This window comes from Rattus norvegicus, chromosome 9 (assembly GCF_021556685.1).
Source record: "Rattus norvegicus strain SHRSP/BbbUtx chromosome 9, alternate assembly SHRSP_T2T, whole genome shotgun sequence".
Taxonomy (NCBI): domain Eukaryota; kingdom Metazoa; phylum Chordata; class Mammalia; order Rodentia; family Muridae; genus Rattus; species Rattus norvegicus.
In genome coordinates this window covers 20,991,736-21,008,118 of record NC_141542.1, presented here as the reverse complement: position 1 = coordinate 21,008,118, position 16,383 = coordinate 20,991,736, and the positions used below count along the sequence as shown (strand labels likewise).

General features: G+C 41.0%; 1 long non-coding RNA gene across 5 annotated transcripts in view; it reads left to right on the top strand.

Moving 5' to 3' along the window:
• Positions 1–15,518, top strand: part of LOC148003455 (uncharacterized) — a 39,864-nt gene extending 24,346 nt beyond the window's left edge. For 2 of the 5 annotated variants that reach the window (XR_015629376.1, XR_015629374.1), the window contains exons 2-4: positions 8,131–8,290; positions 10,428–10,611; positions 14,713–15,518. This is a non-coding gene — a long non-coding RNA (uncharacterized LOC148003455). Of the gene's footprint in view, positions 1–3,764; positions 4,032–8,130; positions 8,291–9,628; positions 9,760–10,427; positions 10,612–14,712 lie in introns of all 5 variants that reach the window. The other 3 variants (XR_015629373.1, XR_015629375.1, XR_015629377.1) reach the window with 3 other exon arrangements.
• The last annotated feature ends 865 nt before the right edge of the window (positions 15,519–16,383 follow it).

Sequence of the window (16,383 nt, the reverse complement as noted above, 5' to 3'; positions counted from 1 at the left end):
TAGTAGGAGATTTAAACACACCACTTTCATCAATAGACAGATCAGGGAAACAGAAATTAAACAGAGACACAGAAAGATTAAGAGGTTATGAAACAAATGAATTTAACATATATTTATACAACACTCCACCCTAAAACCAAAGGATATACCTTCTTCTCAGCATCCCTTTGTACCTATTCCAAAATTGACCATATAATCGGTCACAAAACCGGCTTCAACAGATACAGGAAGATAGAAATAATCCCATGCCTCGTATCAAAAAACCACGGACTAAGCCTGCTGATCAATAACAACAAATAGGACAGAAAGCCCACATATACATGGAAGTTGAAGTCAATTATAACTTGGTCATTGGAGACATAAGAAAGAAATTAAAGACTTCTTAGAATTTAATGAAAATGAAGACACAACATACTCAAACTTATGGGACATAATAAAAGCAGCGCTAAGAGGAAAACTCATAGCTCTGTATGCCTGCAAAAAGAAACAAGAGAGAGCATATGTCAGCAGCTTGACAGCACACCTAAAAGATCTAGAAAAAATTAAATAAACCGTAGAGGAGTAGAAGGCAGGAAATAATCAAACTCAGGGCTGAAATCAAACAACAAGAAACAAAACCGAGTATCAAAAGAATCAACAAACCCAGGAGCTGGTTCTTTGAGAAAATCAACAAGTTACATAAACGCTTAGCCATATTAACCAGAGGTCACAGAGAGTGTATCCAAATTAATAAAATCAGAAATAAAAGGGAGACATAACAACAAAATCTGAAGAAATTAAAAAGATCATCAGATCCAACTACAAAATATATATTCAACAAAACTGGAAAATGTGGAGAAAATGGACAATTTTCTATACAGATACCAGGTACCACAGTTAAATCAGGAACAAATAAACCATCGAAACAACCCCATAACTCATAAAGACAAAGAAACTGCTATTAAACATCTCCCATCCAAAAAGAGCCCAGGACCAGATGGATTTAGTGCAGAATTCTATCAGACCTTCATAGAAGACTTCATACCAATACTGTCCAAACTATTCCGCAAAATAGAAACAGACAGAGCACTACCAAACTCCTTCTATGAAGCCACAATTACTCTTATACCTAAACCACACAAAGATACAACAAAGATAGAGAAATTCAGACCTATTTAATTTATGAATATTGATCAAAATGCTCAATAAAATTCTTGCAAACTGAATCCAAGAACACATCCAAACAATCATCCATCATGGTCAAGTAGGCCTCATGGCAAGGATGTAGGGATGGTTTAATATACGGAAGTCCATCAACGAAATTCATCATATAAACAAAGTCAAAACCACATGATCATTTCATTATATGCTGAGAAATCATTTGACAAAATGCATTACCCTTTCATTAATAAAGTCCTGGAAAGATCAGGAATTGAAGGCCTGAATCTAAATATAGGAAAATGCAAAATACATCAAACCTTCAAACCTGTGCCTAACATCAAACTAAACTTAGAATATTGAAGGAATCCCACTAAAATCAGGGACTAGACAAGGCTGCCCACGCTTTCCCTACTTAAGTACACGTCCTAGCCATAGCAATCAAACAATGAAAGTAGGTCAAAGGGAAAAAATTAGAAGGGATGAAGTCAAAACACTAATATTTGAAGATGATAAGATAGTCTACTTAAGCAACACCAAAATTCCACCAGAGAACTACTTAACCTGATCAACAACTTCAGCAAACTGTCCGAGTATAAAATTAACCCAAACAATTCAGTAGTCTTCCTCTAGTCAAAGGGTAAACAGGCTGAGAAAGAAATTAGGGAAATGACACCCTTCACAATAGTCCCAAATAATATAAAATAACTTGCTGTTACTTGAACCAAGCAAGTAAAAAAACTGTATGACAAGAACTTCAAATCTCTGAAGAAATTGAAGAAGATCTCAGAAGATGGAAAGATCTCCCATGCTCATAGATTGGCAGGATGAATATGGTAAAAAATGACCATTTTGCCGAAGGCAATTTACAGATTCAATGCCATCACCAACAATATTCCTACTCAATTCTTTATAAAGGTAGTAAGTGCAATTTGCCGTCATTTGATATAACATAAAACCCAGGATAGCAAAACTATACTCAACAATAAAAGAACTTCTGGGGGAATCACCATCTCTGACCTCAAGCAGTATTACAGAGCAGTAGTTTGTATGGTATTGGCATACAGACAGGCAGATCAGTGGAACATAATTGAAGACACAGAATTGAACACACACCCCTATGGTCATTTGATCTTTGACAAAGGAGGTAAAACATCCAATGGTAAAAGATAGTATTTTTAACAAATGGTGCTGATTCAACTGGAGGTCAACATGTAGAAGAATGCAAGTTGACCCATTCTTATTACCCTGGACAAAGCTTAAGTCCAAGTGGATCAAAGACCTCCACATCAAACCAGATACACTAAAAGTAATGGATAAAAAGTAGGGAAGAGTCTCGAAGACATGAGCACTAAGGAAAATTTCCTGAACAAAATACCAATGGCTTATGCTTTAAGATCAAGAATCGACAAATGGGACCTCATAAAACTGAAAAGCTTCTGTAAGGCAAAGGACAGTGTCATTATGACAAAAAGGCAACCCACAGATTGGGAAAAAATCTTTACCAATCCTGCATCTGATGGAGGGCTTATATCCAAAGTATACACAAAACACAATAAGTTAGAGTACAGAGAGGCAAACACCCCTGTTAATAAATGGGGTTCGGAGCTAAAGAAAACATTCTCAGCTGAGGAATATAGAATAGCTGAAAAGCACCTAAAGAAATGCTCAATATCCTTACTCATCAGGGAAATGCAAATCAAAACAACCCTAAGAATCCACCTCACACCAGTCAGGATGTCTAAGATAAAAAAATCAGGTGAAAACAGATGCTGGCGAAGATGTGGAGAAAGAGGAACACTCGTCCATTGTTGCTGGGATTGCAAACTGGTACAAGAACTCTGGAAATCAGTCTGAACGTTCCTGGAAAATTGGACATTGCACTACCTGAGCACACAGCTATACCTGTCCTGGGCATATACTCAAAAGATGCTCCAACATACAACAACACATATGATCCACTATGTTGATAGCAGTCTTATTCATAAAAGCCAGAAGCTGGAATGAACCCAGATGCCCTTCAACAGAGGAATTTATTCGAAAAATATAGTACATCTACACAATGGAGTACCACTCAGCTATCAAAAACAATGACTACGTTCAATTCATAGGCAAATGGAAAGAACTAGAAAATATCATCCACAGTGAGGTAATCCAATCACAGAAAAACACACTTGGTATGCTCTTGGGAGCTATGGCCTTGAAGCCCTCCATTATTGATGTTATTATTATGGTTAGCATTAAGTATGACTGGGTTCATGGAAAATCCCCAGCCAGCTGCAGAAGACTAATACAAATGTGGTGGTCAAGATGAATAATCATATGATAACATCTGACATTAAGATACCCAAAGTCATGACCTGTAACCTTTCTGAAAAAACAACGTCCTGCTGACTAATAGATATTACAAACCTGTGACCTTTCTCACATCCTGTCAACATCAGCCGATTCCCTGACCACAGGAATATTGTGTCCTTGGCGTGGGTAAATGTTTCTTACTTCTCTCCTCTCTCTGTTATCCATTTTATGGTACAAATTCAGCCTAGGGGAAAAATGAAATTGTTGCCTTGATCAGACTCTTGTCTTGGAGTCCTTCGTCACGTCTCTTGTGCCCCATTCTCTTCCAGGTACTCAGCACCCCTCGTTGACAGTATGTACTCATTGATAAGTGGATATTGACCAAAACCTCAAATTACCCAAGATGCAATCTACAGATCTCAGGAAACTCAAGAAGAAGGATGACCAAGTGCAGATGCTCCTACTCCTTTTTAAAATGGGGAACAAAAATATCCATAGGAGGGGATATGGAGGCCAAATCTAAAGCAGAGACCAAAGGAACAGCCATTCAGAGCCTGCCCCACATGTGGCCATATATATACAGCCACCAAAACTAGGTAAGATTGATGAAGCTAAAAAGTGCTTACTGAAAGGGACAGAATATGCATCTCCCCTCAGAGACACATCCAGGGCTTGTCAAATAAAGAGGTCATTGCTAGCAGTAAACTAATGAACTGAGAACAGGACGCCGTTTATGGGAATTAGAAGAAGGATTCAAAGAGCTGAAGGACTTGCAACCCCATAAGAACAGCAATGCCAACCAAATAAACCACTAGCAAAAGACTATACATGGACTGACCCAGGGGTCCAACTGCATATGTAGGAGAGAATAGCCTTGTTGGGGCACCTGTGGAAGTGGAAGCCCTTGTTCTTAACAAGGTGGGACCCTCAGTGCAGGGGAATGTCCGGGAAGGGGTTTCTAAGTGGCACGGATTGGGGGACCATACATATGGGAGAGGGCACGGCAGGGGGGCTTATGGACCTAAAGCTGGGAAAGGGAATAACGTTTGAATAAAACATATATATCTATTAAAAAATCTGAAATTTAAAAAAATGATACTAATACCAAAAAATAATCAAAAAATGTGAATAAGAAAGAAATTTTAGGATTTGGAAAAAGATGAATGCCAGGTATTTGAAAAACTGTATGACCATGGTAAACACTTTAATATACTTGAGAAATTTTTTACATGTTAATGAACTGCATCTTTTTTTTAAATAGTGAATGGAAATACAGTCCCTTCCTGGCTGTGAGGCTAGGGATCCAGATGTAGTGGAATTCATTATTTGTTGAGTCCTGAACCTTTGAGTCTGCTTCGAACTCAGCTTATGCCAAGGAAAATAGGCTAGGGTGATATCTAAGCCATTGTCCAAACTATCTGGACTAACAATCACACGTGAAATTCCACCTTGTAAATGGGAGGAGAGGAATAAAAGATACCTGTAAGGATTTAAAAAAAAATGAAATGTACCCAAAAAAATCCAATAAAAAAGTTTAAAATTAAAATAACTTAGGAAATACAAAATACTGGGGTGCCATTCCACAATCATGATGTGTTTCTTCTTTGATAGCTTACAGGTTAATTTACTTCTCTATAACTGTTTTCTTATTTCAAAGTAAGTAATGGCATCATCTGTGGAGTGATGGTGAGAACAAAAGCTTTGCCAAACTTGAATAATCGATTCCTCCCGAGCATGTGCTTAACATTCTAAGCACAGGGAAATTTCCTGAGGGGATTAAAAAACAAAATCCAAACATAAAACAGGAACAACAACGATGTAAAAACATTCTGCACTCTGGGTATGAAGGCATGTTGCAACTTTAATCACCTTTGTAGGTATTTCTAATAAACACACAAAGAAACAAAAATCCTATCACAGTCCTAGCAGTTGCATCCAACAAAGAGAGAGAGCTGTGAGGTAGTGCGTGCTGCTTCTTTCCTCAGATACCCGTGGGCCTCAGGCCTGCATCCAGTGAGCTGGACCAAGAGCAGCCAGGTTGCAATTCCTGCTGCCATGGTAGGATTCTGCAGGAACATTTCCCTTTGACAACAAGGAACCTGTGTGGAGGAGACCTCTTGGTGAGTCCTCAAGGACTCTATGTGTCCTATTCTACAGGGAGAAGCCCTGCCAGGTCTTTGGCAAGGCCAGCTAGTTGTATGGGGAAGTCTCTGGTCCTGTGGCAGAGGGCGAAGAATGGCAGAAAGAATGGCAGCTCCACTGAGAGCAAAGGCTACCCCTTCTAGGCCTGTGACCTCCTAATTAATTCATCTTTTCACCCGATGCCCTATTCACATTTTCGTACTATCATACAACTGTGATCATGATGAGCAGCTGGGCTCTTGTTTTCTTAATCAGTTCTTTGTTGTCACAGACGTTTTTAACTTACTTCAGACCATGAGACTTATTCATACCTTCTGTATGCAGTAGGACCCTTGGTGGGCCTGTCATCTCAAAAATAGAAGGTTCGGTAATCCAAAAGATTGGACTCCAGTTTACCTCAGGCCAGGAAAGAAGTCAGCCACCATTAGTAAAAGAGCAAGGGAAAAATAACATAGAAAAAACAAGTGGCTTAATCAGAAGAAAAGATCCTCAACTTCTAAGGCCTGCACATCTGCACCCCTCTCTTCTGAGCTTTGTATAGTGATGTTGTATAACTCCAGATGGTAGTAAAAGGCAGAGTTCTTCCAAGAAAGGTCAGACATGATTTTCACTCTTACATCTCTGAGGTGGGGTGGCATTATACCACACATTCTTGTTGAATTATTATAACACCTATGATAAGAAGACAGAATCCATATATCACAATGCCAAATAGACTCCCTCCTGAACTTATGGACCCATTAAAATTGAGGTTCAACCTGAACTCCGGCCATTCCACTCCCTTCCCATCCTCCTGATTCTTATGTTTGCTACAAGTAAAAGATCATGGTGTAGTCCCCAATATTCTCATGCCTAGACTTGTCTATTCACGGAGAATGATATTGGAGAAGTGATGGCTATATAGTTACAATGTAGTAACACAAGGTCCTGGTTGACATTTGCTCACTGATGTCCAATTTAATTGTCTTGTAATATTTGAGAAAGGGAGGATGTCCTACATAATATATAAAACAGACAGAAATTTATTATTTTATCTATGCCCTGTAGTTGATCCCTATGTTCCCAAGTAAAAGGAGTTTTTATTGCAGAAAAATAGGATTATAGACCATTGATTTTGTGAAATACATGGATATGTAAATGGAAACAATGTCGGCTTTCAAGGACTGCACAGTAAGCAAATATTTCCAGGTTTTATACACTCAGAGGTATAGAAGAAATATATTGGCCTCCAGAAAAAGGGAAAAGCTTAGGAACGGAAATGTGTGTCACTCATTGTCTCAAGTAGTTGATTTACTTTTAAGAAAAATCTCCCTCCTCCTTGGTCCCTAGAGATTTGGGTGCTAAGAAAAATCTGTTCTCCAATTCAGGGTTGTAACAACCCTCCCCAGCAAAAGCATTGTTGACTTCTAATGAAGCAGAGAGACATATCTAGCTTTGAAATAGAGGTTGCCAAATGGTATTCCCAGTGACACATGGGAGACTGGAGGAAAGGGTCCCCACATAAATTCATCAGTGTGGGGAGAGCTGGTTAGTAGGTAGGCCATAGAATTTTCCAGTGACATCACCAGTAAGCCGTTCACTGGACACTCTATTGTATCTAAGAGATCCCTAGAATCTTCTGTGATGTCACCAGTGTTGTGGTGACACCAACTGCCTTTGGGATATTACTTCAGTTCCCTTTGGGTTCACAAGCAGGCATGTTTCGCCAGCTGCTCAGGCTATTTCGGAAGGAAAGTGTTGATCAAGGAGAGACTGCACCAGGTCAGAAAGAAGCTGACCCCCTCTCTAGTGACACAGGAAGGAGGAAATCATTCTGGGGAAGTCTTGGTGAGTCGTGGGCAGAGTTGGGTAACATCCTCAAGGAGATAGGTTTGTGATGTGCCTTCTAAGACTAGGCCTTACAAGCAGGAGCCTTGGGATTTTTCAAAGGCAAACCAAGAGTCAGGAGTTCCTGATCTTTAATTTGAGAGAAAGACATAAAGTTGTAAGACTTCAGTGTCTTTTCTTGAAGCTTTTTAACTGTGTCAACGAAGGGCAGGAGGAGGCACTGTGAGATTAACAATGTGACCATCCATGGTTGGGAGTTGAAGCACTTCATCCTCTAGATTACTGTACGTTACATAAGTGTCTGATGGCGAGAACAAGGAAGGATGCACCCCTAGTCATGAATTGAGTTCTCAGACACTTTGGGCTGGACCACACTTGGTTAGAGCTTGATGGTAGTAAGCATTATGAAGTCATTATGAACTCCAGGATTATCTGCACCACATCTGATATGAGATAACAATGTCGCAGATGTTTATGTCTCAGTCAGATTATAACTTTCAGTGCCGGGGGTTGTGTAATAGTGAGTGTGGCACGTGTATGGCATTAGAGGTTGGGAAGAGGGACATAGCTTAAGAATCAACCTTTAAGAAAGCTTTTCTGCTCTTTCAGGGATTCACCCAGTCTCTACCATTTCCCCTTCCTCAACCTCCTTTTCGGATTCAGAATGATCTATTCTGCCCATGGGCCATCAAATATGCAAATTCACTTGGGTTTATCTGTCTACAGGTTTTGGTAGGAAGGCATCATCCTAAAATGTCATCAGTAAGCAAGAGGAGTGTCTAAAGGAACTGGAGGAACTCAAATTTGAAATCCAGAAGTGTCAATTCGAGAGGGATGAACTTTATCACATCCTGGATCTTTATATCTATGATGAGTGGGACCACAGGTAGTCATTATGCCCAGTAACCTGTTCACTGTCTTGTGCTCTCTCTCTCTCTCTCTGCTAACCTGAGATTTCCTCATAGCATGTGAGAGTTTCACCTCTCATCCTGGATTTTAAGGAGCTTTGGCAGGCATTTGCTTGTGAGATAAGCTAGGTGCTGTGTGTTTAGGGTCAACCTCTTTTGTACTTGACCCTGAGCCTCTTGGATTAGCATTGGTTCTGTCAACAGCTAGAAGGACCTGGTCACACTTGCCGCAACTGTGTGTGTGAATGAAATGCCTGCACGTCATCACTCTTTCCTCTGAATTTGTTCATTATACACTGATTCTATGGCACCTCCATGCATGTAGTTGGCATTCTAAATGTGTTTGGATATGGGTTGCTATGTATGTATGTGGAAGTATATGTGGTGTTTACTCAGGATCAGGACGTCTGGGACCTTTGATGGGGTCTGAGGATTTGTTTGATCAACACTTTGCAGGTCATGATAGTGATGAGTACGTGGAGGCCCACACTGATCAACAGAGCACTTTGCTCCTTCTGTATACGTTGGTGGCACCCAGGACTCTCCCGAAGGGAGGAGGTGCTATAAATCCTCTTCCCTGTCAAACTTAGTTATGCCCTCTGGGAATTCATGTAATGATAGAAACCAAGGATTGAGTATACCTGCTTTCAAAACAAGAGAAAGGTCATCACAGCTTTCTCTTGGGCCCAAAGCTGTGGCACAGACTGGAGGAATCTTCTTCCTGAACTAGTCAATTCCATCATGCTCACCTGGCCAGCTCTTGAAGGTCAGGTCCCTGCAACTGGTACCGTGACTCTGTTGTCCTGTGCCCAGGATAATAAACTTAACCAGTACAAATACTTTGAAGGAGCAAGTATGTGGTACATACTGAGTTTAAGTAATAGAGAGAACAGTCTGATTTTACCTAATTTGTTTCACCTGCTTTGATCTTTAGTTTTTTATTTTTTTTAACTATCCAGGGATTGTTTATTGTGACCTAGAAATGGTCACTGTGGTCTTGACCGTTGTTATTCCCAAACAGGCAGCTCTCAGGCTCTGCCCCCTCCTATATAGTGAGTCTTTGCAGAACCATATCTCTCAGGATTCCAAGGAGTCCTTATTTCAAAACAAATGTTTTCTTATTTACATAGAAATATTTGCTGTGGATTGAGTCTCACTGTTGGGTTTTGGTCTGGTTTTTGACTTTGCCATTTTCTTCCCTTCCACCATTCCTTGAATTTGAAATTTTTTATTATATATTTTTATTTACATTTCACCTAATTCTGTAATCGTGAGTTCAAAACATTATTTGTTCCTTTGGCCATGACCTAACCCAGGCTGCATGTCGAATTGCCAGTCCTTGAATCTGAACATGAGATGAGAATGATGGCTATGCAAATGATGACCACTCAATAAGTGATGCCATGGAGAGGTACAAGGAGCTCATACAAGTGAACAGTTCCTACCAGTGAGTCACTGACAGAGATGAGAACCCAGCACTAGGCAAGGAATGCTTCTGTCCTGTGTGAATTTGAACAAAAGTCAGGGCTCTGGTTCTGTAGTGTCTGACTCTTAACAAGAAGGCTGCCTCCTGGCAAGGGTCTTAGATTTGTAGCTCTTGGACTCAGTTGTCGTACATGTGAGGGGTGTAGAAGACCCTCCAATTGTTATTTTCCCCGTTAAAGTTCCTCTAGATAGAAAAGGTTTGCACCATGATGGGAATATCAATCAACTCTGAATCTCTAGGACTCTGACAGGAGATTTAAAGATCTGTGATCCACGAGAAACACACGGAAAGATTCTATAACAATTGGGTCTTCAACTACCCCTCAGAGGGGCTTTCCCCACAACGTGAAGATGGTTTCACCATACCATGGACATACGAGCTCCCTTATGGACCATCTCTTCTTCCTTGATTTATGTAAACCGTCTTAGTGTCAGGATTTTCAGAAGTACTTTGATTCATGTGGAATGTGGATTCTGGATTTGACCCCCTCTAATTGGTGCTAACTTGTATAGTGTGGCTCTATTCTGGGGATTTCTGAGGATGAGGACCCTTGAAGGGATGATTGGACTTGCAGGAGTGACAGGCAAATAGAAGCTGGCTGGATTTATCATTTTTTGTTTGTGGTTCAGCATCAGGCAATCCCAGCTCCTGCGTGAACAAGCTCAATTGAAGAACAATATACAGATTTTGCTGAATGAGAAGAGAGAAATGCTGGTGGAACAGACTGAACTGCCAGCATCCTCTGTGGAGGCAAAGAGGCTCTGTGAAGAGGCCGGAATGAACATCTGTGACCCCAGAGCCAAGCAACAGCAGGTAGGGTTATGGCTCAAGGTCAGGTTGTCCTCAGGTCTTACCATAACCATAGACAAAACAATGTAACTGTCTATTGACTGATCCATGTCCTGTCCTAGGTCTCATCCAAGTGTTCATTCATGTGATGGTTTATAAGGCTTTCTGTGGAGATAGCCCCTTTTCAAGAAACTGCATGTTTGGAAAGCAAATGCTCCTGCTCTTTGAGAATCTGCAGTTTATTAAGGGAGATAGGTTGGTCACACAGCACAGCACTACATGCCATTATGTATGGAGGGTGCTATGTGCGAGCCTCTCTTTAGACTAGAACAGGGCTTTGAGGGATGAAGCAAAAGCCTGGAGCTCATTTTCTTTACAGGGATCGTGTGAGACTCAAGAAGTAAGTAGTTTTCAAGGAGGAGAGCCTGGTGGAAATGCCAAAGAAATGGTTCTCATTGTCATTTGTGGTGGCTTTTGTTCTTCCTCCCCTCATGTCCCTGTATATGAAGATGGTGACTTCATGCTTCATAGATCTTGGGTAACTATAGAGCCTGTGTATCAGCATGTCAGTCCTGTCTTATTTGAGTGCTCCTGGAGAGTTCATAACTAGGCCTTACAACCTGAAGCTGGTTAGAAGAGCAAGGATGTGGAAAAGGTTTCTCAAAGGCTGAGGGGTTGGCATGAGAGACTTGAGACTTCAAGAACAAACTTATCTGTATGTACCCCAATTCTCACCAAGAAAGGTGCATTGCTGTGCTGACCTGCATCTTAGGGAGCATGTGGGGAGGCCAGTTCATGACATGCAGTTTTGTTCCGTCATTATCTAACTTAGTTCTTTAAGCCTAGGTCTCTCAACAAACATGAAGCTTCCTGTTTTGTGCTGGCCAGCAGTCTTTGCATCATTCGTCCAGTTCCAAGTGGAGCCCCCTCTCTTATTTGTCTCAACACATTCTTAAACCATCCAGCTATTTGAAAAATAAGGATTAGATTTCTTCACTTTACCTGAACAGAGTTATCCCCCGAGAAGATTCTGGATTGTCTCATTGGCTTCACCATGATCTTGCATGGAATCCTAGAGTACAACCCTCTGCTGACATTGCTTTGCTGACTATATCATGGGCACTGCATTCTTTCAGGATAGATTCCCTCTCAATATTGTACACAGTGCTGCATTTCAGACAATTCACTGTATGTTATTTATTTAGCCTTTTTCTGACTGACATTGAGGTTGTTTTAATATCACAGGAACTCTAATTTGATGAAATGTTCCTGGGAACTGACCATGAGTTACTGTCTTCTCTTATGCTTCCAAAGTCTTCTATGAAGGAAACAGGGTAGTTTTAGTGAGGGGCCTATGATGAGTCAGCATAGAGCTTGATGGAGTCTTTTCCTAGAAATCTCTCTCTTGGGGATTTGATGTTGTGTTGTTTAGGCTATCTGTGCAGAACATGTAACTTACTTGTCGGACCAGCAAGTATCTGCATAGAAAGGTTTCCTGAAGTGGAAATGAGTACAGTCCAGGACAGCACAGCCTGCTTGAGTCTAAGAGACTTGTACACAACATTGTTCCCACTAATTCCTCACTCAAGAGAAAATGTACTGCATAAGAGCAAAGTTTTCATTTGTGCATGCGAGTGTGTATCTGTGTGTCTGTGTTTGTGTGTGTGTGTGTGTGTGTGTGTGTGTTTGCAGTAGTGAACGTGTGTTTCCCTCTATTTCCAAGTTTCATGAGAAAAGTCCTCTAAGCGTTCACTTTACATCCGTGAAACATGAAATAGAGCTGCCCAGTCATTTGGCATCGCCATCTAGCTCTGTACAGCAAAAGGACACTTAAATTACTAATTTATTCTGTTTCCAAAAATTTCAGAACAGAATTATCTTGTGAAGTCTGGGGGAGGAGTGGAAATATGTTCAAGTGAGTCCTGTTTCACAGGGGTAACAAATGGTACAGGCCTAGAGCTTGCAGGTCCCTTTTTGTTATGGTGCAGAAGCAGGACAATAATATCCTTTAGAAATGCAACCCCCAAAAAGAGGACACAAAAACACCTGTAAAGTTAGATTTTCAAGTGATTAGGGGCAAAACTACTGATCTGCATTGAAATCCTTTGGAGCACATCAAAGGAATGGAGTACTGGGAGGTAAGGGCAAGGCTTCTCTAGAAAAATCCATGAGTTTATTCTGCTTCTCTGTTCTTTGTGAATTGTGAAAGGCCACTGGAAGGTTGTGTCACTCACTGTGTCTTCTCCAAGGTTGCTTTCCACATTGCCTGCTACCATTTCTTTCCAGCTACCTTGGCACACTACAACTTCCCCTGGGAGTTTGGCTTGGATTTTATTCATTGAGAATTTGAGTTGCTTGGAATTGTATCGTCATCCAGAAAAAGTCCCATAGCTATGCTGTGGTGCAAGAACAGGGCAGTTTCAGGAGCCCCTTTAGGTGCACAGATAATCCAAAGCGCTCCCCTATGTTATCTGTGTAGCATTCTGCAAGTGCTGTCAATCAACATCATTTTCTCTCAGTTAATTTCAGCCTCAGTGGGTTAGGAGAAATGATGAGCTTCAAATGGGTCTGACAGTGTAAGAACAGGTAGCCCTATGAGAAGCCATGTTCAGAAAGTGGAACAGAAGTTTTAGTTAACCCAGTGATTCCACAACAAGGAGTAGGTATTGCCATTGCAACTAGGGAGCATCAATGTTGTAGTGGTCCCAGAGTAACCTTGAAGGAGAATCTATCCAGACGTCCATCAGCCAAGGAGTGAAAGTGTACCATACGATGGAGCCCTTCCATAGATTCTGATTCAGTGTGAGATAATCCATGCAAGCTTTTACTTACTTATTCAAATTATCTGTGGAACAATCACATTACGGGGAGAAAATTTGTTGATTTGGATCCTGGTTATGGAGATTTCCTGTGATTCTAGCTTTGGGCATGAAGTCACTCAGGCTATGGTAAAGACAGCTCCGATTAGAAGAAGTTGCACACTTTGGGGAAAGTCTGAAAGAGTGAACAAGAACAAGAGTCTAGTCCACCACCAACATATGATCCTTTGCTGAGCAACAAGACAGCTCTACACAGCCTTTGGGACTTGCTAAGCCAGATTGTTAATGGGGAAAGAACCCTGAGTCTATGACGGTTTATGGGAGGACAGCACATCACTGACTGAGCTGTCTATAGGCTCTGGCCACTATGTACATATCCCACTCAACATTTGTTTTTATGCCTCCAGCGAATCCTGGGGAATCTTTACATTAAGCATTAATGTTCAGGTAGGAACATAGGCTGGAAGAAGCCATTTGAATATCCTTCCCTATATAAATACCCTTTTTGGGTGGATGACCACCCCACCTGGATTTCAGCCTCAGGCAGTTAAAGAGCTACTCAGAGTATTGTTCTGGTACAGTTCATGTGAATTTTGCCCATAAAACAATATATATGATCCTCTGGATTTCTTGCTATGTTCTATTCCTTTCTTCCTGTGATCTCTCCGGAAAGATCTGAGGACATTTTCTCTTCTGTCCTCTCACAAATTGCCTTACACTAGCCATAGACTTACAGGGGTGCTGTTCTGTTTCTACATCACAATCACCTTTAATGTCCACGTGTACGCTGGGAAGATTTGCATGGAGCACATTCTCAGTGATTACAGGATCTATGCAATTCCCATGGATTTGATGTGAGATGGCTTCTCTGTGTACTTGCAGATACAGTGGTTACAAATTGAACCTACACTTCCTTCAGTGCTAACATAATCAGAAATTTCACCTCAATTCTGGGCATGTTCTCCAGAAGGAATCCACATGGTATTCTAGGTTGCTCATACCTCTCTTGAACTCAGATTCAGACATAGCTACAATGTTATTATTCAATGTCATATACCTGGACCAGTGGGGAAAAATGCTCATTTTTCTCTTAATCCCAGCACAGTGCATAGTCCACAGTTCAAATTCTAGCAGTTTGAAAAGCTGAGATATAAATCCAAGCGCAGGTACTCTATGTCACTTGGGGATGCAGGGACTGACCTCAGCTGACAGGTCATGCTGGATTGTCCAACTGAATAGAGCTGATGTAAGAGGGAGAGCTGAATTGACAACCACTCAATAAATCTTTATTCCCTTGCTCTGCTAGGTCTGAAATTCTCCAGCAGAAACTCGAACATGACACAGACCAGGACAAGATCTCCCTTGGAGAGAAGAGCTACAGGAGGAGAACTAAGTGTGCACAGCAAATACACCACTCTTGCGTCTCATCTGTAGTGTCCATAGCAATTGTGGACTGCATTTTCCTCCTTTAGTTTAACTTCTTTGGATTGAATAGGCCGTACTTTCACCTCAGCTCTCTCCAACAAGTGTGCACTTTTTGAGGGACTCAGAGAAGTGCTGATGCAGATCAATCAAGAGCTGCTGGTCATCCAGAAAGACTGTGCACGTGTAAAGTTGTACTTGTCCTGATGGGTCATCCAGAAGAGTTTCATGGAGATCAGTTCACAACATTGGAAAGACTTTGTGACAAAGTCTGTAATATCATTTATACTCAGTATTGGTAGGCTTTTTCCTTAATACCCCCACTCCAACAAAACAGACCTACTTCCACTGCTCTCGAAAAGATTGTTACCATCACTAAGTGCTTGTCTACTATGTCTCCAAGGCAAGCCACAGGCTATAAGTCTATTCTGCAAAAGGAGCAGCAAAAGAATGCTTAGCCCAATTCTTCTATTTAAAGTTTGGTTAATTTTTAATTGTTTTGGTTATTTGGTTTTCCTTCTATTCATTTGAAGATTTATTATTTATCTGTTCTTGTTGTTTTGTTCATTTGCTTTTCTATTTTGATAAGGATATAGACTGTGTATATTGACTACCTGCATCTGGTTACTATCAAGTAAATTGGATGTATTCTGGTCAATAAAGGAGTAATCTCAAACTCTTCACTCTTAAGAACCTTCTTTATTGATCATTAGTGTCAACATCTGAAGTCCCACAGCTATCAGGGAGGGATGGATCTCTGCATTCTCATTGGGACTGGGCATCAAATCACTTCCCAGTCAGACTGAGATTCACAGGCATTTATACAGTCACTGTGCACTGTGTTTCCAACTCTGAATTTCAACTTCGTCATGCATACATTACCCACTGTGTATGCTTGCTGTCAAATATATAGTTACCTCTAAATTATACTCTTTCGATGACAGTTTTGACCAAATTAATAGGATAAACATTAATTTTTCTGTAACACCTCCCAGGACATATAAACATGGTATAAGGGAGTTTAAAGCCATCGGGAATCCTGCACCCAAATCGCGGGGCAGAAAATGCTGAACACCCAGGAATGCAGATAATCCTGAGACCACAGGACAGAAAGCCACTTCTGACGAGCTCTGCCCACATCTCTGGCCCAATATTAATCTGCATGATACCTCTGGAAAGAGGAATAGAGGAGCAGTCAGTGGCAGGAACCTGCTTGGTCCAGCCTGGACCCAGAACCTACCTGGGCCCTGAGCATATTTGAAGAAAACCATAGGCATACAATTCTCTGTTTCCTGACTGTAGCTTATTTTATTCGAAGCTCAAAATAGCATTTTGTAGTTGTTGATTTTTAGTTGGATATTTTTCATTTCGAATTCAAATGTTATTCCTTCCTTGTTTTCCAGAAATAAGTCTGAATACCATCGCCCTCCACCTCTGCTATAAAAGTATTCCCTTCACCAGCCATCCACTTTCCCAGCCTAGGCAGGACCAAGGGCTGTTCATTCCATTTGTGCCCAAGAAGACCATCCTCTGATACACATGCAGATGAGGCCAT